A 20769-nucleotide genomic window follows, 5' to 3' on the forward strand; every position below is an offset into this window, starting at 1 on the left:
TCTCCACCCTCTCTCTCCACACTCTCTCTCTCTCAACAAAAGCTGGGGGGCTATGGGTACATTACCTGCAAGGTCCGCAGGCCGCCAAGGAAGGCAGGCTGGGCCACTGGTGGCCCGCAGGACGTACTATGAGTACCACAGCATTAGAGGGAATACATAGATTCAGTGCACATGTGCCTCTCTTACATGTTATGCGGTAATAGTAGCACCCACTGTAGAACACAGGAACACCTGTGTGCCTTCTAAAGTTAGTACAAAACAGATTAAGCAGGGGCCTCTGTGGAGGTCTTTCCCCATGAGGCCAACAAGTGTATGTATCAACACTGAGGAACAGCTGCCTTAATTTGCGCTTGGGGCAGCAGCTGCAGAGAAACACGGCCTCTGCCAGTGAGGAGACCTCACCGAGTCCTGTCACTCATAGCTGCCTGCGGTAAGAGAACTCACCCGCACTCCGGGTGAGTTTGGAGTCCCCGGGCTGCCTCGGACCCTGCGAGGTCAAACAGCACTGCCCTTGCAGCTTCTGCCACAGCTCCTCCTGGCGGCGCCACTCGCACTCCTCTCACTCCTTGGATCGGACCTCAGGAGTAGGCGCGTTTTGGAACTCCGGTATGGGGTCCATCTCTCCTTAGGCCCAACAGCTACAGCTATTTTCGTGCCAGACCCCTTGGGCTCCAAAACACTGAGCTGGGCTGCACTCCACTTCGGCAGGTTGCCATGCAACAATTTTCAGCCCGGATCGCAGCGGGAGATGCAGATGCGACTCCTTCACGCCAAGGCTACTCGGCCCCGAGCAGGCACATGCGCTAGAGGCTGAGTAGGGAGGAGAGCCTCTTCACGCTCAAGCTCTCCCCTCCCAGGGCCCAAAACCTGTGAAGCAGCTTGCGGCACACGCCATGCCTTACGTGCTGCGGCCGACGCAAATTAGAAGCGCATCCCTCACGTTTATTGTTGTGGAAGGGGGTTGCCCAATAAAAGTGCTCACCAAGGGGCATATTAGCAAGACCGGCGATAAAATTATCGCCGGTTTAGCGGCAGGAAACTGCCGCTAAAATGGCGATAATGGGCTTGCTAATATGCGTTATAGAACTCCAATAGAAGTCCAGGTTAGATGTACAGGACATCTAACCTGAGCTTCTATTGGAATTCTATAACGCATATTAGCAAGCCCATTATCATGGTTTTAGTGGCAGTTTCCTGCCGCTAAAATGGAGATAATGTTATCGCCGGTCTTGCTAATATGCCCTCAAGTGTTTTCTGGCACCCCAGACAGGTTTCTTCTCCTCAAGATGGGGAACTACAGCGCTCTCCACATGCTGGACTGTCAAATAAAGAGAAACATCCTTTACAATGAGGATGTCACAACGCGTTGCCATTCCAACGCGGTTGTAGCAACGCAACTACTATTACATCTCAATGCCATTACAACTCATGGAATGACCATGAATATGCTTTTACCACACATGCCTTTACAACGAATTTCGATATAAAGGCATGAATGGTAAAGCATATGTGTTTTACATGTAAGTTTAAGGTAAGTAAAGGGTTTAGGGTGGGTTTGGATTTTGGGGTGTAGGAGTATAGATTTGGGGGTGCCAAGGTTAATTTTAGGGTTCAGGGTGGATTTTGGTTTTAGGGTGCCATGGGTAATTTTAAGTTTTAGTGTATGTATGGGTTTTAGGGTAGCAAGGGTAATTTTAGGGTTCAGGGTGGGTTTGGGTTTTAGGGTGCTAAGAGTAATTTTAAGGTTCAGGGTGGTTATGGGTTTTGGGGTGCCAGGGGTTATTTTAGTGTTCAGGGTGGGTATGAGTTTTGGGGTTTCAGGGGTAATTTTAGGGTTCACAGTGGGTATGGGTTTTGGGGTGCCTAGGTTAATTTTAGGGTTCAGGGTGGGTTTGGGGTTTGGTGTGTCAGGGGTAATTTTAGGGTTCAGGGTGGGATTGGGTTTTTGGAGTGCCAGGGGTAATTTTAGGGTTCAGGGTGGGTTCAGGATTTGGGTGTCAGGGGTAATGTTAGGGTTCAGGGTGGGTTTGGGTTTTGGGGTACAAGGGTTAAGTTTAGGGTTCAATGTAGGTTTGGGTTCTGGGGTGCCAGGGGTAATTTTAGGGATCAGGTTGTGTTTTGGTTTTGGGGTGCAAGGGTTAAAAGTGGGCAGTGTGGGTATGGGTTTTGGGGTGCCAGGGGCAATTTTAGGGTTCAGGGTGGGTTTGGGTTAAGGGGTCCCAGGGGTCATTTTAGGGTTCAGGGTGAGTTTGGGTTTTGGGGTTCAAGGGTTAATTTTGGGGTTCCGTGTGGGCATGGGTTTTGGGGTGCCGGGGGTAATATTAGGGTTCAGGGTGGGTTTGGGTTTTGGGGTAGTAGGGGTAATTTTAGGGTTTTAGGGGGTATGGGTGTTGGGGTAGTAAGGGTAATTTTGGAGTTTTAGGGGGTAAAAAAAATAATATATATATTACCAAGTGTATGCCTTTACCATGCATGCCTTTGCGTTGTAATGGCATGCGTGGTACAGGCATATAAGTGGTAAAAGTTTGCGATGTAATAACAATGCTTTGTAACAACACTTGCGTTGTAATTGCATGCGATGCAATAGCATGCAATGTATGAATGAATGAATGAATGAATGAAAGAAAACTTATAATGCGCAACTAAGCCCAAAGGCATCAAGGCGCCTAACACAAAAAGATCAAACAGACCAGGAACTACAACTACGGGTAAGCCTTAGCAAAGAGCCACGTCTTTAATGCCTTCCTAAACATAGGGACAGTATATTGAGTTTTAATTTCAATGGGGCAGGTATTCCACAGTTTTGGGGCTAGAGACGAAAAAGCCCTCCCTCCCCATTTAACTCTTCGAAAACGGGGAACTGACAACAGGTTCTTTCCCAGAGAGCGAAGGTTTCTGCCAGGGACATTAGGTACCAACAAGTCCTTCACCCCCACAGCCCCACTGCCAGATAAAGCCCCGTAGGTCATGCAAAGGATCTTAAAAACAATCCTGTCTTGGATCGGTAGCCAATGCAAACTCTTCCTAGCAGCAGTAGCAGAAGAAATCCTAGGAGCATTAAGCACAAATTTGGCTGCCGCATTCTGGGCTATTTGTAAACGCTGCACGAGGCCCTTATTTATGCCGGCATAGAGAGCATTGCAGTAATCAAGCCGTGAGGCGACCAATGCAACAACAATCTGTTTGCGAGCATGCGGAGCCAAATAATGTCTAATTTTCCTAAGGATCCTGATAATACCCCAGCAAGTAGCAACAGTCCTATTAACCTGCTGAGACATGGAGAGAACGGGATCGATCATAACTCCCAGATTACGGGCCAAGTCCGTAGGTACAGGGCACACTCCCAAAGAAGGGGGCCACCACTCAGAGGACCAAATGTCCCTGTTTCCACCTAAAATAAGAACCTCGGTTTTTTTCCCGTTCAGCTTTAGTGAATTGTAAATCATCCACTGAGAAACTGCCTCCATGCAGTTCCTAAAGCTGAGAGCGGGGGTACTGCCCGAGTGGGAGAAGGACACCATAATCTGGGTGTCATCAGCATATGATACCACCTCCATCCCATAAGATCTTATTAGCCTGGCAAGTGGGGCCACATAGATGTTAAAAAGGGTAGGACTTAAGGCCGACCCCTGAGGGACCCCACATTGTACAGGTAGGGATGGAGATAGGAATTCGCCCAATTTGACCCTCTGTTCCCTCTGGTCAAGGAAAGAGGCCAAAAGGCTCAAAGCCAAACCTTCCACCCCTATCTCCCTAAGACGAGATATCAGAACCAAGGGAGATAGGGTATCCAAGGCGGCTGTCAAGTCCAACAAGACCAGAAAAGCGGTATGGCCCTGGTCAACCTCCGTGCGGATGTTATTAAGCACTACCGTAAGGGCCGACTCCGTACTATGGTGTCTCCGAAAGCCATGCTGGGACTGATCAAGACAACCCGAGATGTCCAAGAAGGCCGTCAGATGCTCATTAAGATGAGTTTCAAGCATCTTCGCAGGGGCAGGAAGCAATGAAATAGGGCGAAAGTTTTTAAGGATTTCAGGGTCTAAAGTTGGCTTCTTTAAAAGAGGCTTAACCACAGCACTTTTCCACAGAGAGGGAAAAATGCCCTCCTGTATTGCCCGGTTCATAATACTCAAGAGCGGGGGCAAAAGAGTTTCCCGACATCCCTTAAAAACTTTAAGAGGGCAGGGGTCCAAAGGGGACCCTGACCTAGTCTTGCTAAGAAGCAGGTCTAGTTGTTGAAGGGAGAGCAGTGGAAAGTTGGACCAGTTCGCAGAAAAGGCCACGGTTTCACCTCCCACGGCGGGTATGACCGAAGGGAGGGGAGACAGCGCAGCCCTTTGCAATTCAAGGGCCGAATAGATATCGGCTATTTTAGAATGGAAAAATTGGGCGATCTTATCACAGAGATCCTGGGAGCTAGAAATAGGATCGGGCACTTGCAGGGTACACAGAGAATCTGCAATTTTAAAGAGTTCTCTGGGGGAGGTAAGAGCGGTAGTCAGCTTAGAAAAGTACTCCTGCTTTTCTTTAATCACCTCCACTTTATATCCCTTGAGAAGGAGTTTGTGTTTTTCCCTCTCTTGATAGTCCCAACTCGCCCTCCACAGCTTTCCTGCTTCCTACAACCCTGCCTTAGAATTCTCAGAGACTCTGAGAACCAAGGGGCTGAAGGTCTCTTCCTAGCAGAGTAACGAAGAGAGACAGGAGCCAGCAAATCCACCGCCAAGGTGATAGAGGTAGTCAATTCAAGCGCCGCCGCACTGACATCCTTTGCTGTGGCAATTGCTAAATTAGGAATTAAAGGAGCAAGGGTGTCATTGGAAATACTCCCATAGTTGCGCTTAGGTTCTCTCTTGCTAGGACCGCTCAACTTAGTATATGCAGGAGAGGCCTGAAGCTTCAAAGGAACCGCTAAATGATCAGACCAGACCAACGGTATAGGCACGTCTGTCGTCAGCCTCGCATCATTAGAAAACACCCCGTCCAGGATATGACCTGCCCGGTGGGTAGAGCTGGTAACCAACTGCTGAAAACCACAAGCGGACAATGACTCCAAGAGGGAAAGAGTTTCCCTGGAATCTAGATTATCAAGATGAAAATTTAAATCTCCCAGAACCGTAAGTTGGGCACAGCCAAAATAGGGCTCTAGGAGATTAAACAGGGAATGGCCAAAATCCGCTCTCGGTCCTGGCGGTCTATAAATCAATATGCCCGCAAAAGGAGCAGCAAAAGGAGAAATTATTAAAAAGGTATGGGAATTCTTATAGAGGATCCCCAGCCCTCCTCCCCTACGTCCCACTCGGTCCAACCTGACTAACGCATAACCCTCGGGAATAGCTTCCACCAGGTCAGGCCCAGAGGAGTCAGAAGCCCAAGTTTCTGTAATGAAAACCCACAAAGGCTTTCTTACAGCCACAAATTCACTAAAGGCGATGTTGTTCTTCACCAGTGATCTAGCATTAATAGGAAAGCCGGTTTCACTCGTAGAGATGGGAGAGGAGACAGATTCTGTGGGGGGGCAAACATTAGGAACAGACTCTATCGGCGGCATATAGTTTCTGGGAAAACAGCAGCAGAAGGGGGCCTCAAGAAGAGCCTCCGGAGGGCAGGAAAAATGACACAATAACCGTGGGGGTCTGTAAGCAGTTAACTCACGGTATGAGTACATAAAACTACCATCTCTGCCACCACTATCTCCTAATGGCTTCCTACCTTGCCCAATTCCTAGCCCTTCCGTAGCGCGGACGGGCGCAGACGGGCTGGACTCTGGCGTGACTCCGGCGCGATTACAGCGCACCCGCTGCGCGCAAACGTTGCTCGTGTGCATAGTGGGTTAATATAGAGGTCTAGCACGTCAGCCGGACAACTAGAGCGCTAAACAAAATGGCGCCCGCCAAGCGTCCCTTTCGAGCCCCAAAATGGCGCTGGATAGCCGGTGCACCACGCTGAGGGAGATCCGCTGAAGCCGCGGTGAATCAGAAACTTTTAAAATGCAGGTATGTGGACGCGATCTAAAAACCGTGGGAGAAGCTAACATAGAAATTAACACAAATCTAGCATAACAGGATGTTTTTAAAATACACAGGAATACAAGTGTAGCGCGGATATTTTACAGAAATTAAAGCGCACAATGCCAAGCGCAATGTATTGTCATATATTCACAAATAAAGAGCTCCTCATGCACTTTCCCTCTTTCTTTGCAACCAGAAAGGTACCAGGACAGTCCAGCCCTTTTCCTACTCCAGGCAGGAGCCACCACTGCAGGCCATCCTACTCCACATAAGTCAGGGGCAGCACTTCTCACACAGCTTCTCCGGTTCTCCTTCCAGGCAGGTTATTCAGCAAGGATCTTTTCTGTGAAGTCTTTGATTTCCCTGAGACTTCTAACAGGAGGCAAGCACACATAACAGCCCTTGGAGAGTTCTTCACAAGCAGGACACCACAGCAGGGCAAAGAGAGTCTGTTTTTTTTCCTCCACCACAGACAAGCAGCAACTACAGGCCAACCTACCACTCACACAGAAAAGGTAGCACTCCTCACACAGCTCTTCATCTGTTCTTCTTGGCAGGGTCCTCCTGTTTCTTGAAGTAATCTAAAGTCCTGGGGTTTTAGTTCCAATACTTACATCCCATTTTATCATTGTTCTCTTTGCTCCATAGTCTCTGAGCTCAGTCCAAAGCAATTCTGTCATCCCTGGTCCAGCATCAATACAGGGTGGAGACAGCATTGTGCAAAGGAGACACAGCCTATGCAGGTGCTAGCGAAACTCCTCCCACCACTCTAAATGCAGACCAGGTTTATTTAGCCCAGTGATGAATCACCCAGGCAAGGCAGGACACACCCAACCCCCCTTGTGACTGTCTGGAGTGATTGCACATCCCCAGATCCTGTCACCTCAAAACCAGATGCTGAATACACAGTTAGGGGCACACATAATGGTCAAATAGGAAAATGCCCACATTCTAAAAGTGTCATTTTCATACACTCAAGTGTAAAATGTTACATTGCAGGCCCATTGATAGCCTGTGGTACAGATATTCTTTCAACAGTGAAACATGAAATACACAGTATTTCACTATCAGAACATGTCACACACATACAAGTACATTTCATACCTTTCACATACACTGCACCCTGTCCATGGGAGTACCTTGGGTCTATATTAGGGGGGACTTATATGTAAGGAAAATGAAGGTTGGTTCCTTGTTTTTTTCAGTGAATATATATTTATATATTTTCACTGAAGAAAACAAGCAACCAAGGGTTACAGGGACGCTGTAGTTAGGTTCTGAATTTACTTGCCCAAAACCATAGAAATTCAGCAGTTATAAGTTGCTGAATACACAAAGAGTTATAAGCAGTTATAAGTGTATATTTTTTAATATAAATTGTTAATTAAAATGTTGATTATTAACTTAGAAATAATAAAATAAAATGTTACTATTCAAATTAAATGAGCATTAAATTATATTATTATTTAAATATATTATCTAATTTACAAATAGTAATATTTAAAAAATAGAGTTATTCACTCTCACTAAAAACTTTAGATATTCTAATGTTAAATTAAACTTGATTGACAGTTAAATATACAATTCAAAGTCAAAGTCAAAAGAAACTTTATTTCGGTTATAGAAGCCATAAAATCAGAATGAATATACAATTCATAGGATAAAAATATATACTAAAACACAGAAACAGTATTTCATGATTCGATATTACAATCATCTATAGTTGGCAAGTTTATGAAAAAGCGAGTTCAAATTATGATACTAACTATCAATACAGATCTTTCCAAGCCCTCAAAGTTTAACATACGCGTAGTTCCAGGTCACGTTCAAGTGGATTTCTAGACCTTTTAAAAGCAAACGCGAATTGTTTTCATAAAAAAATAAATTAAAAGAAAAACATTAAAAAATTTGTTTACCAGGTTAAAATATTTGGGACAGTTCTCTAAAACAGCTATAAGAATCAGATGTGTTTTATAAACCGGAAAGTAACATCTAGTTACTAGCCAACACATTTCCCTTAAGGGTACTCCTGCGTATACACCACATTGCATGTAAAAATTTCGCGGTGACAACTGCAAATAACGGAAGTGTTTCATATTTAAGTAACCTAAAAACCTCAACGTAATTTCTGAGCCCCATGTTCCTACAGAGTTGGAGAACCCACCTCGATCTAGGCCTAGTGTAAGCAGAACAAAACAACATTACGTGGAGTTCTGTTTCTTCAGAAGCAGAGCAGCCAGGACAATCAGCTTTGTTTACACCCTTCCATTTGTTCGTAAATGCACGGAGCGGTAACGTACCGTGCCTAAATTGTAAATACAATTTTTTTGCCATAAACGGTTGAATGCTATCCAAAACCAATTCTAGCTTGTACTGCTGCTTAACATCCAGGAACCTTGAGGTCAGGCAGCAAGAGTTCAAACTCTGGGTCAACATAGCAAATTTGTGTTCTTTAAAGGCAACAACTAGTTACCTAATATACAATTAATTAAAAAGCTTTTCATTTGTTTATTCAAGTTTAAAAGTTGAATCCAATTTTTTAGATTAAGTTTAGCGTAAAGTTTAAAAAAAATAATCAATAGATGTAAATCATTGTTTATCACTTGAATCTTTAGGGCTGTACTAACTTTCGAAGTGTATTTTGAAAATTGCAATGTTCTTACACCTTTGTGGCCACACGGTTAATTTTTGCATGTCCGTACCAAACCCTTCCTTAAATTTCCTTAACACCCTCCCATTTAGTAGTAATTATTTCCAATTGTCCTGCCACTTTCACTGGTCCCTCCAGCAGCTGCTACTAACTCGTAGGCCTACGTGTGTGGAAATGTCCACAACTATGGTGGGTATCTCTGCCCAGAAGCAGAGTTTTCTTGCAGTAGGCGTGTGAATTACAGTTTGCCGTACAAGAGTAGTACTACTTTAAGTACTACAAAATGCAGTTTGTGCATCAGGTCAGAGGAAAATAAAGGTAGTTGCAGCTATATCGTGCAAAACCATTTTACATTGTTTATATTTTCCCATTGTTGAAAAGCTGTTTTGAATTGTCCAGATAAAAGAGAACAAGCACTGGAAAAGGCAGTAATTCTGACTTTAATGCCCTAACGCTTGCACTCACATGTATGTTGTTGAGAGATACAGAACAAACAGGCACCAACTGTTTGTGCTGTATCTCTAAACAACCTGCCTCTTTTTTGTACCTGCACTGTTTTTTATTTCCCAAGTTTTTAGTCCAGTGCCACAGATTACCCAATGGCAAAAGCACAGTATGAGTGCATTTGTGCATTACGGTGTTTGTGGGCATTAGCATATTCACAACAGACTACTTGCTTGTTTTATTTTAGACAAATTTAGCTTTATATAGTCTGATAGCCCAACAAAATATACACGATAGACAAATATACACGATTTTCATTGCAATGTAATTTTGTGTGTATTGAAATTGAGATGTCTCTACTTGGGTGAGAGGGAACAGAGACACCCAACACAACTCAATGGAGCATACACAAAACTGCCTTTGATCTGTCAAAGAGAGAGTGTATCCTGATGGGAGGAGGTCTGAGAGGTAAGAGTGGGTGGGTAAGTTTCTTATGTGGCATGCCTTATCAGTATTGGAAAAATATCTACAGTCGCTCTGTGTTTTGTGTCACACAGACAGCGGTGTGACATGGTCATCAATAAAGTAATTACAGATGAGTGATAAGATTTAGGCCCTAATTATGAGTTTGTTGGTCCAACTGCTGTTGCGGCATTCGGGAGAACACCACCAAGCCGGCATCATCCCGACCGTTGTATTAGGACACTACCGCCGGGCTGGTGGTGTATCAGCGGTGGTGGCATGCTTCAGCTCATAAAGAGAGCCTGAAGCACATGCCGCCGTAGTTCAGCACTATCCAGTCCACGGAAAGTCAGTGCAGGGTGCTCATACAAGCCTAGTGGTATGTGGTGGTGGAAAGTCCCTCAGGCATAGCCCTTCACTTTGTCCACATAGAGTACCACTCTTTTACTGTTTTCTCAAGACATCATCCTTATCAAATCACAGCCCACTTCACACTTCACTCCACCTCCCCAGACCTACGAGGAGGCTCCAGGAGGGTGGTGTACAGTGGATGGACTGGGCAGCTCATGAACACCTTTGTTGCTCTTTGCCCACCCCTTCCCAAGGTGCACATGGATGTAAAGCAGCAAATTGTCATCCTTCAAACTACCTGACAATCTGTACACTAAGGGACTAATTCATGACGATTGGTGTATAAAAGATGTGGCTAACTCTTGAAGTACTATTAGTTTCCTCATGAATTTCAGGAGTATGGCTTACTCCAGGAAGTCAGTAGTAAATCAGGAGAACTACTAAAGTAAGTTACACCAAACCATTGCAAATCACCTCCAAAATCCCTGCCCTCTGCACTGATCAAACATGCTACTCCCGTGTGCAACAAAGCCAAAGTCTGCAGGGAACTGATTAATTCCCCTACTCCATGTTTGCTGTCCTGTAGGTTAAACCAAAGAGTAAATTACAGTTCAACTGAGCAAGGAGTCAAAGAGGATGGCCCAAAGCCCCTTTACCTTTTTTTTAATCAATTTTATTATCTATTATTTTTGCTTTATTGCATAAGGTTTGCAGACACTAAAAACTATCTCTAGGCCAGGCATGAAAATTGGAATCAAATATTTAATTAGAATAATTGCATAGCAATTTGTCTGTAAAGGTTAAATAGAAAATAATTTTTCATAAATAGAGATTATACAAGTCCAAAGTAACCATATAAATCATTTTCAGTGAAAACCTTTACTCCAAGAAAATGCTATACAATATTTCTGAATTAAAACAGTAAATAAATAATATATAAAGAGATGTAATGCAAATCCAAAGTAATGTCAAGAATACCTTTCTGTAGAAACCTCATTCTTCAAGAAAACGCCAGAGAGCGGTAATATTTGATGAGGGTAACTGATTGCACCGGTGTTCCTGAAGTGCAGTACAGCAAATGTGACATAAGAGGGAAAATATGGTTAGAATCGACCTATTTTCCTGTGCTCCCTTGCCTTTTACATTATGTACTGCAAAATGCAATGTCTGTTTCCTTCCACTTGATCTGGGGAGCTAGTACCCTTGCACTTCGCTGCCAATGTTCATTAATTTGACATGGATGTTCTTATGGCTTCATGTTAACTTGCTCCCTTGTGTCTTAACTCTGAGGACGTTTAGTGCATTTAAAAAAAAAAAAAGTAATAATAACTCCAACAGTTTTCTTTTTCTGCTTTATCTGTTCAACAAGTTTAGCTTCTAGCTCTTTCAGAAAAATCCAGAGTTTCTTTGTAAGTGCCTGATAATTCGGAAATACACTCATATCATAGGAGGAGCCCTCTTTTTACCTGCTTTATAAACAAGGACCCATTTAATCAGACTAGATGTTGATCATTCTCAGGAACTTGAACTTGTAAGGGTCCACGTTTGGATTCTGACAAAAATGACCAAGCAGGGAGAAATAGAAAGGAAAAACAAACTTAAGCCTGAATAAGAACAAACAACTGTGTAGGTGAGAGCCAAGAGCTGGAGAAAATAATTTCGGATGCACACACCTGCTTAAGACACACCAGAAGGGTACCCTAGGTATATATCTGAAACATGTCAGCATCCGCACTGCCACTCAACAGCAACACGCAACACAATCCTGGGCAGCACATGTAAGACTTTGGTACATGGTCTGGATAAGGGAGCCACGCTCTGCCTATAGTAGGTCATCTTTGAAAAAGTATTCAGTAACTAAAGCGGATCTACCTGTACCTAGTAAGTTGTGAGGGAACAAGGAAGAACTGAGCAAATCTCCTTCATGAGTAGGTCTCATGAGAGGCTCTCCCAGACAACCACTTGTAATCACCTGGATTGCTGGTGTAAATAACTATCCTGTTGTAAATGTGAGAACTCTCTAGGCAACATATTGGTCAGACAGAGATCATTAGACCTAAATTAACAGTCGGGATATTAGACCCAAAATACCAAGATTGATTATAAAAAAAACTCAATTTTATTTATACAAAATAATAAAAAGAAGGCTCAAATTTCGTCAAACCATAAATAGAAAAAATATATATAAAATGACAAGACAATTTGACACAATTATGACAACAGTAATAGAGAGAAACAATAAGATTGCTGCAACTGTAGAAATGTTGATGTTTTCATACAGTAAAATATGAATCTTCACAAAAATAAATATAACAGACTACATACAGACAAAACACATGACTATACATGAAACGAGCTAATGAGAAATATGAAAGAAATGGGAAACAAGGGGTAAATAAAATAGTACAATGTTGGTTCTTCAGAAAGTCACTGAGTATTGCGGCAAACATGGTGCCTTCATCAGGAAACCCGCATTGAAGGAAAAAAACAGAACCAAACTACAACTGCTATCTTTATATTTGTTATTTAGTTCGAAGAGGAGCCCCTGGTGGGCAGCGCGAAATTCAAAAGGAACAGGTTCTTATCAAGTGATGATGCATTGATAAGTAGGGTTTAAAGGAATACGTTTAAGCGCCTAGGATATCGACACTGAACCCAACAATATCTTGATCTGGGGAGTTGGCTATTCAAAAATGTAGTACTTGAGAAGAACGACGAAGGACAAGTCTTACAAAATATCCTTTGTCAGACCAACCAACACGTGAGTTGAGGCCTTGAGCCCGGAACTATCCCCAAACGGTGATGCCCTTTTGATTAGGAATTGAGTTTATGTTCTAAACATTAGAATTGTTCCTCTCGAGTACTACATTTACCTAAACAGCTACATCCAGTTTCACACACAAGTCAGACAGCTCCACTCGGTCAATTTTCTCCTCGCCTACATCCCAGCATCTGCCAAGCCAGAGTCAGGCCATGTCTTTTCCTACCTTGCCCCAAAGATTGGAACAATTTCACCTACCTCATCAGAGTCTCCAGCTTCATATTAGTGTTCTATAATAACATGAATCCTGGCTCCTCCAATAGACCCCAGACAGGTCTACAGCGTCTTCTAAGGTGCCAGGTTAACCCCCTGGGTGATATGCATGCCAAACAAATATAACATAACAATACTTCTGAGTAAAATACTAATAAGAGAATCATAGCAGCCAAACGGAGAGCCAAAACAGTTTAGCTTCAACAATCTCTTCTCCAACCCACTCTGTTCTCTCCTACCTGAAGGGCAGGCTCCTTTTCTACCATGCAGGCAGTTATGAACACAGACAACTGCAATACACTGCATCATAGAATTGGGTTTCCTTGTTCCAACTTGTTGAGTGAATGAGTGGAGACTCTTGTCTCCTTGTTACGAGAATCCTCAGTATTATAATCAGTCAGTCAATAGCTTTATTTCGATATAAAATCATAAAAGCATCACAATACAAAACAGTTTTAGGATAAAAATATAGTTCATCACGTCGTAATAATAAAAATGTGACAATACAATCATCCCCTAAGAGTTGAAACTAAAGCTATTTAATGCTTTTAAAAATACATTTTGATTGATACAATTTAAGATAATAAAAATAGTCAGAATTGAGGTAATTAATATTCATTATCAAGGGCGAAGTATAACATTACAGATTTCAATGATCCTTTATTCATACTCTATGGTAATCCATGTCGGTTTTAGGACGCCCATCGTATAGCCCTGAACCTGATTAGCCAGGCTCGGCCCAAAAACTTGGCGACTCCACAAACATATAGGGTTCTTGGGTCAGTTCTTATTATACATAGGGCAACTCGATGGTCTAAAGTGCCTAGTTGTTTACAAATTGGCACAAGCCAGCAGGACCTAGCACTAGCATAAGCAGGGCAAACAAACATAAAATGTGCGATACTCTCTTTGACGATCCCACAGGATGGGCATTCTGTGATAATCTGATTAGAGGGGCGCCACTTCGCGGTAAATTCATGGACTGGAAGTGAGCCGAATCTAAATTGGGTGTATAATGCCCTGTCCCTTGGGGTCTGAATTACATCCAGGTAGGGTTCGAGGCCTCTAGATGGCTTATGTTGAAGAAACTCTTCCGTAAGCTTTCCTAAGTTTGGGTTGCTAAGATCTCTGACATCTATCCAGTCCCAATAGATGTGTTTGAGCTCAGCTTTGCTTGGCGGGGAATGAGCATCCCATGACTCCTCGAGACCCAGAGTCGTCATCAACGCCTTAACATTAGAGATCCATTTTATCTTTTTACCAGTGTCCAACCCCATTATTTCAGTGAAAGCTTCGGCATATTTGGCAAGTTCAGGAGTGCGCCTAAGGCGTGCCCAATACAACAGGGGGCGGAGTTTGGCCAGATCTTTACTATGGCGCCTACCCAAATCGTATATCAGAGGAGTTAGAGGTGTGCCCTGCAGTAGCATAATCAGGTCCCTAAAGAACTTATTTTCTGATCTGCTGAGCTCATCGAGGTTATCAAAACCCCACAGCTCGGCACCGTAAAGGGCCGAGCTAACTTCCTTGGCTCCATACACAGTAAGTGCCGGGGCAATAGGTCTACTAAATGATGAGTGATGTTCTTTGCTCAGTGCCCCGGCCACACATTTGTGATTCAGGAGCATTTTATCAAGATGGAACTTCCACTGTGCTTTTTCTGAAAGGCGTATGCCAAGATAATCGAAAGTAGCAACTCTCTCGAGGTGGATTCTATCGAAAGTGATGTTGTTCCTAAAGGATTTGTGGGGATTAAAAGTCATACATTTTGTTTTGGATGTGTTTATAATTAATCCCTGGGTGTTACAAAAGAGTTGGAACCTGTTCAAGAGGCCTGCCGGGGTTTTTGAGATCAGCAGTGTGTCATCAGCAAACAGGAGGGTTGGTACCTTATTACCTGCCAGGGCCGGGGCATCAGCTGGTACTTCTTGTAAAAATCTAACCACCCCATTCACGTATATAACGAGAACAGGGTGGGTGCCATCACACAGCCCTGGCGTACTCCCCTGTTTACTGGGATCTTATCAGTGAGCTGTCCCTGGGGCCCCCATCTTATCTGAGCATTATTGCCCTCATGCAGCCTTACTAAAAGGTTAAGGATCATTGGAGGGATGCCCATGTCTTGCAGTGTTTGCCATAACTTGTCCCTGGGGACCAGGTCAAAGGCAGTCTTTAAATCGATGAAGGCTAGGTAAAGACTGCCCTTGCCAATCGTCACCACCTTCCAATGGATCAGAAGAAGTCTGAAGACCTGGTCGACCGTTCCTATGTTGGACCGAAAACCCGCTACTGAGAAAGGATGTCTTCCTCCTCAGTCCACAATTGAATTCTCTGTAATGTGACCCTGTCAACTATCTTCTGCATTGCATCTATGAGGCTAATTGGCCTGTAGTTGGAAGGGTCCTCCCTGTCCCCATTTTTGTAGATTGGGACTACCTCCGCTCCCTTCCATGAGTCTGGGATTGGGCATCCTCTTGAGATAGAATTAATAAGAAGGAGGACATACTCAGCCCAATTACCCTGATCAGCAAGGAACAGGTCACCTGGGAGGCCATCAGGTCCCGGGGCTTTGGCGGGCACTATCTTCCTTATAGCCGACTCAACTTCTTTTAAAATGAATAGATCGTCGCTGCCCTTCCCAAAACTTAATGGAGGGTGACCATATTGTCCTTCCGCATTTGTGTTATTAGTCCCAGACTATAAGTCGCGAAAGTGGTCATACCAGACCTGGGGTGAGATATAATTGGGGATTTGGTCTGACTCACCCTTATTTACCTGTCTGACCAGTGACCAAAAAAGATTAGTGTCCCTTGCTAGACTAGCGTTTTTAAGATCACGCCATCGGGTTTCGTCCCAGTCCAACTTCGCTTGATGCTGAGTCTCTCTTTATTCCTGTCTTGCAACCTTGATAGCTCAGTTATTCTTGGCTCTGATCGTTGTTACCAGAACCTTCCTCTTGAGTCTACACTCTTTAGTATACCACTTTTGGTATCTTCTGGATTGTGCGACAGGTTTAGAGAGCCCTTTCGGTGCTTGGAAGTGGATAGAAATTTGCTCCATGGTTCGTGAATGTGTACTAAGGGCATAGTTCGGCCCACTGCAATTCCTTCCTTTAACTCAATTGTGTTTTTATGAAGGACTTGTCTGATGGCCTCCAGTTTTGCTTCTTCTAGGACAACCTTTTGCCATTACAAGGCTCTTCTCGAGTTTGAGGGTATCACATCTTTGGTCACAAGGTGCATGCGATTCGGTGGTATAGAGCAGGCAAGTGTCCATGGAGACCTTAATGACATGCAAAGAGGGTTATGGTCGCTCTCGGTTGTGTTGCCCACCTCCATATCTAAAACATGCCCCCAAAATCTAACATCTACTAAGATGGATACCCTCCCAAAGGACGACCCCTCCCTTTGGTGGTGGCTGGTGTATGGTAGCAGCTATAGCCTGATTTGTATAGCGGGACCACGCTCCATGTTTCTTAAAAAACACAGATGACGTGGCCCTCTATCAGATCGTTCCAATGGGTTAATGATAGTTTGCTACCAAGGCCAGCAACATTCCACAAGATAACTTTTAACTGGCAAGACGGGGTCAAGACTTGGGTTGAAGCTATAGTTAGTACCAGTTGAGGACTTGGGTCATTTGGGGGAGTTTGATCAATGAATGTTGGTAAGGCCTGTAAAGATTGCTCTACCCGAGTCTTATTTAATGGTCAGTCATTGGCTTCTAAAGATGACGAGCCTCTCATCAACCTTGTCTGATGTTTATCGCTTGATGTTTCTAAAGATAAAGCTACTGGAGATCGCCTAAGCTGTATTGATGATGAATCAGGTGAACAAGTTCGAAACTCAAGTGAAATAAGATTTTCTGCCAAGTTGGTATTAGTCAGGGTAAGCTCAATGTGGTCCTGTAGATGTGTACGTACTGCACATCTTCTAGCCCTGACAGTGTCCTCCCGAATAAGAGAACGGCATCCCCTGACATGACGAATCCAATGTATGGTTTTGTTGATTAGTGACTCTTCAATTTCATGCCCAGCCGCAATATCTAATTTGGGTACATTGACCATATATACTTTTTTCCCTTCTAAGTGAGAGGATTGCATAGGATTATTCCCCTTTGGTATGTGAATGGCCATTGGGTGTGTTGAGTTATTTCTGGATATAGTGCGGTGCGTATGAGTTTGTGCTGGGTCTGGGTTCTGGGGACAAGGAATTGAAATCTTGGATTGTCCGCTATTAGAGGGAGGGAAAACGACATTGTTCTTTGTAGAAAGAGGTGCGGGTGGTCGGCCACCTCTTTGTTTTCTTTCGACCTGAGCAGAGAGAGAGGGTCGCTGGGGGGATGGACGCTCATCTACCACAGAGCATAGGGGCTGCTTGGAGAGAGTATTACTAGGGATCAAGATTTTAACCACGTCCACTAATTCTTCGATCTTAACTCTCATAGCTCCTATGTCATTTTTAAGCGAGGTGACAAGCTGATATAGCCTCTGCAATGATGTATGTGCCTCCTCGCTACACACAATTTGTGATTGGGGCAGTGATGTAATAGTCTGGGACGTTGAGGTATCAATGATGTCTGCCAAAACTGAGAACCTGTTTACACAATGAATTGAAGGCTCTAATGGACTGGTTATGGGTGGCGAGTTTATGGGAAGGGGAAGTATGTCTTTAGCCAAAGAGTCTGTCATCTGTGCCCCTGTAACTTCTTGTGGTGTTTTATCATTAGGCTTCGGTACTTTGTTCGTAGACTGTTTACTAAACATTGAGGGAATAATAGGTGTGGAAGATAAGCTAGAGCTATGGGGTGGCGGTTGCCCATTGGAATTCGACGACGGTCTCTCTGTGCCTAAGATATCTTCGCACTCATGGATAAGAGTATCTATCCTATCCATCACGCAGTTGTTGGCAACACGTTTTTTTGACATTTTGGCTTTTTTCCCCATCCCTGCCCTGCCCCTTAGGCCATGGCTTGTCCCCGATCCCTCCATTAATTTCCTTTTGCCCATACTATTACCAAGTTAAAATGGTGCAGCGCACAAGGACAATATGTTTCAATATGACCCCAGATTATGCTACCCTCAAAATGCTGGAATAAATGGTCATTTGAACCAGTTTTTCCGCAATAAGTCCCAAAGCACTTAACAATACTTTAAGAAAATAGGGAATTAAAGTTTACAGGGAGGGGTCATAAACATATAACACAGTACTTTTTTGTTTCGTAGGGGTATACAGGCCAAACTAGCTATTCGATGAAAGGGGGGGGGCCCTGCCCTGCCTCTTCCGGGCGATGACGGGCAAGGACGGGCCCGCCCTTGGCCCCCTTGCTGCAGCCCCAACTCAGAGCCTGCCTTTTTCGCGTCCCACGCTGCGGGAGGCTAGCGGTGAAGATATCGCGCCTCCAGGAAAGGAATGCTGGGTCATGTAGTTTTCAGTACGCCCGGTGGGCCGTTCCCCTCACGGCCGGTAGCTGTAATTAACTGCGGCGCCCACCGCTGCCGTTGCCCTCTCGGCGGTGAAACGATGTCTGTAGAGAAAATGGCCCCCTTGCTGCAGCCCCAACTCAGAGCCTGCCTTTTTCACGTCCCGCGCTGCGGGAGGCTAGCCGTGAAGATATCGCGCCTCCAGGCGCGCTGCGCAATGTCAGGAAGTGCAAGGAATGCTGGGTCGTGTAGTTTTCAGTACGCCCGGTGGGCCGTTCCCCTCACGGCCGGTAGCTGTAATTAACTGCGGTGCCCGCCGCTGCCGTTGCCCTCACGGCGGTGAAACGAAGTCTTTAGAGGAAATGGCCCCCATGCTGCAGCCCCAACTCAGAGCCTGCCTTTTTCGCGTCCCGCGCTGCGGGAGGCTAGCGGTGAAGATATCGTGCCTCCAGGCGCGCTGCGCGACGTCAGGAAGTGCAAGGAATGCTGGGTTGTGTAGTTTTCAGCACGCCCGGTGGGCCGTTCCCCTCACGGCCGGTAGCTGTAATTAACTGTGGCGCCCGCCGCTGCCGTTGCCCTCACAGTGGTGAAACGATGTCTGTAGATGAAATGGCCCCCTTGCTGCAGCCCCAACTCAGAGCCTGCCTTTTTCGCGCCCCGTGCTGCGGGAGGCTAGCCGTGAAGATATCGCGCTTCCAGGCGCGCTACGCAACGTCAGGAAGTGCAAGGAATGCTGGGTCGTGTCGTTTTCAGTACGCCCGGAGGGCCGTTCCCCTCACGGCCGGTAGCTGTAATTAACTGCGGCGCCCGCCGCTGCCGTTGCCCTCACGGCGGTGAAACGATGTCTGTAGAGGAAATGGCCCCCTTGCTGCAGCCCCAACTCAGAGCCTGCCTTTTTCGCATTAGGCCCTGTTGCAAGCTGCCCAGTATATGGGTGCACTAATGTGATGACTGGATATACCATGGGGTGCTGTTTGCACACCATGAACAGTGTGTTGGTAGAGTTGAGCAAGCCAACAAGTTAACAGGAAGAGCCGAGCCAGAACCGAGTCCTGAAATTGTTTGTGATGTAAATCATACAACAAACATAAATTAAAATATGATAAAGTGTCTTCAAAATTCAGAAAAGTGCATTTCTTTAACATGTGGAAGCTTTCACATTAATAAGTCAAATATACTGCACTGACAAATATTTATTTAAGAGATAGTTTTTAACATGAATCATTAGTGAAAAAAAGACAAGGCAGTTGTTGAATTAATCCTGAATGTGGCCCAGATTATTATAGAGCAATGTTCTCGAAAGCTGTTCCTGGAGGGCCAGATCCATGCCAGATTTTTTGCAGATCCCCATTTAGATAAGTTTAATTATCTTGAAAATCTGGCATGAATCCCGCCCTCTAAGACCGACTTTGGAGAACCCTGTTATAGTGCAACATTACTGCGTATTAAATCAAACATCATTGGTGTTTAGTGCAAATGGCATTCTGAACACGCATATTTGAAAGTGCTTTCATATGTGATGATGAAGGAAAAAGAGTTTTGGTGAAATAAATAGTTGCCTATGGTCACACAATTTAAGAGGGTGAAGCTGTGATTTATCTGTGTTTTCTCGTCTCAGTTCTTTTTATCAAACAGCCAGTAAATGGTTATCTGTTTGTCTTCCCTTATGCTAAGGCTTTGTTTTTACCTCTGTGCATTTTTCTGCAGTTTCTATTTAGCGAGAACTTGACCAGCAGGTAATGGAGCACTTTCCTTTAGCAACACTTACATTACAAAGGGCTAAGTGATATGTCCAGAATCACAGGATCTGGAATCGACGCTGTTAGAAATGGGGTTTCTGGATAGCTGAAGTGTACAGCAAACGCTAAAAGTTTACATGTGCTCACCCCCTGGGAGCTTGGCACAAAGCAGTCAGGCTAAACTAAAGAGCAAAGTGTAAAGTATTTGTGCAACACAACTCACAATAATACAGTGAAAAGACCACAAAACATCTCCACGCAGAGATAGAAAAATAATATTTATTTTTCTCTTTAAAAGAAGACTAAAACGGAACAAATCCCATTTAGAGATCTCAAGATATGCACTTATCGATAGATATGTCTCTTCAAAGTTCCTGCATGTCATTGGATCCAACAGGCACCAGAACGGAGGAACTTGGCTGGTCTCTCAGGACTGGTGCAATTAAGGGATTTTAGCCGCCTGCGATAGCATGCAGGGAGGCTAGCAGAGCCTCTCAGTTACCGGGGGCACACAATACTTTTCACTGGAGAGGTTGTCTGCCTCGGGTTCAAGGACCCATGTTGGTTTCCGCTTGGTGTTGTTGTTGCCCTGGCAACATGTGGGAAAAGAAAGGTGGGGCTCGGGTGTCAAGCACCGATCTTTTCTGGGCTCA

Source organism: Triturus cristatus, chromosome 8 (assembly GCF_964204655.1).
Source record: "Triturus cristatus chromosome 8, aTriCri1.1, whole genome shotgun sequence".
In the NCBI taxonomy this organism is placed as follows: Eukaryota; Metazoa; Chordata; class Amphibia; order Caudata; family Salamandridae; genus Triturus; species Triturus cristatus.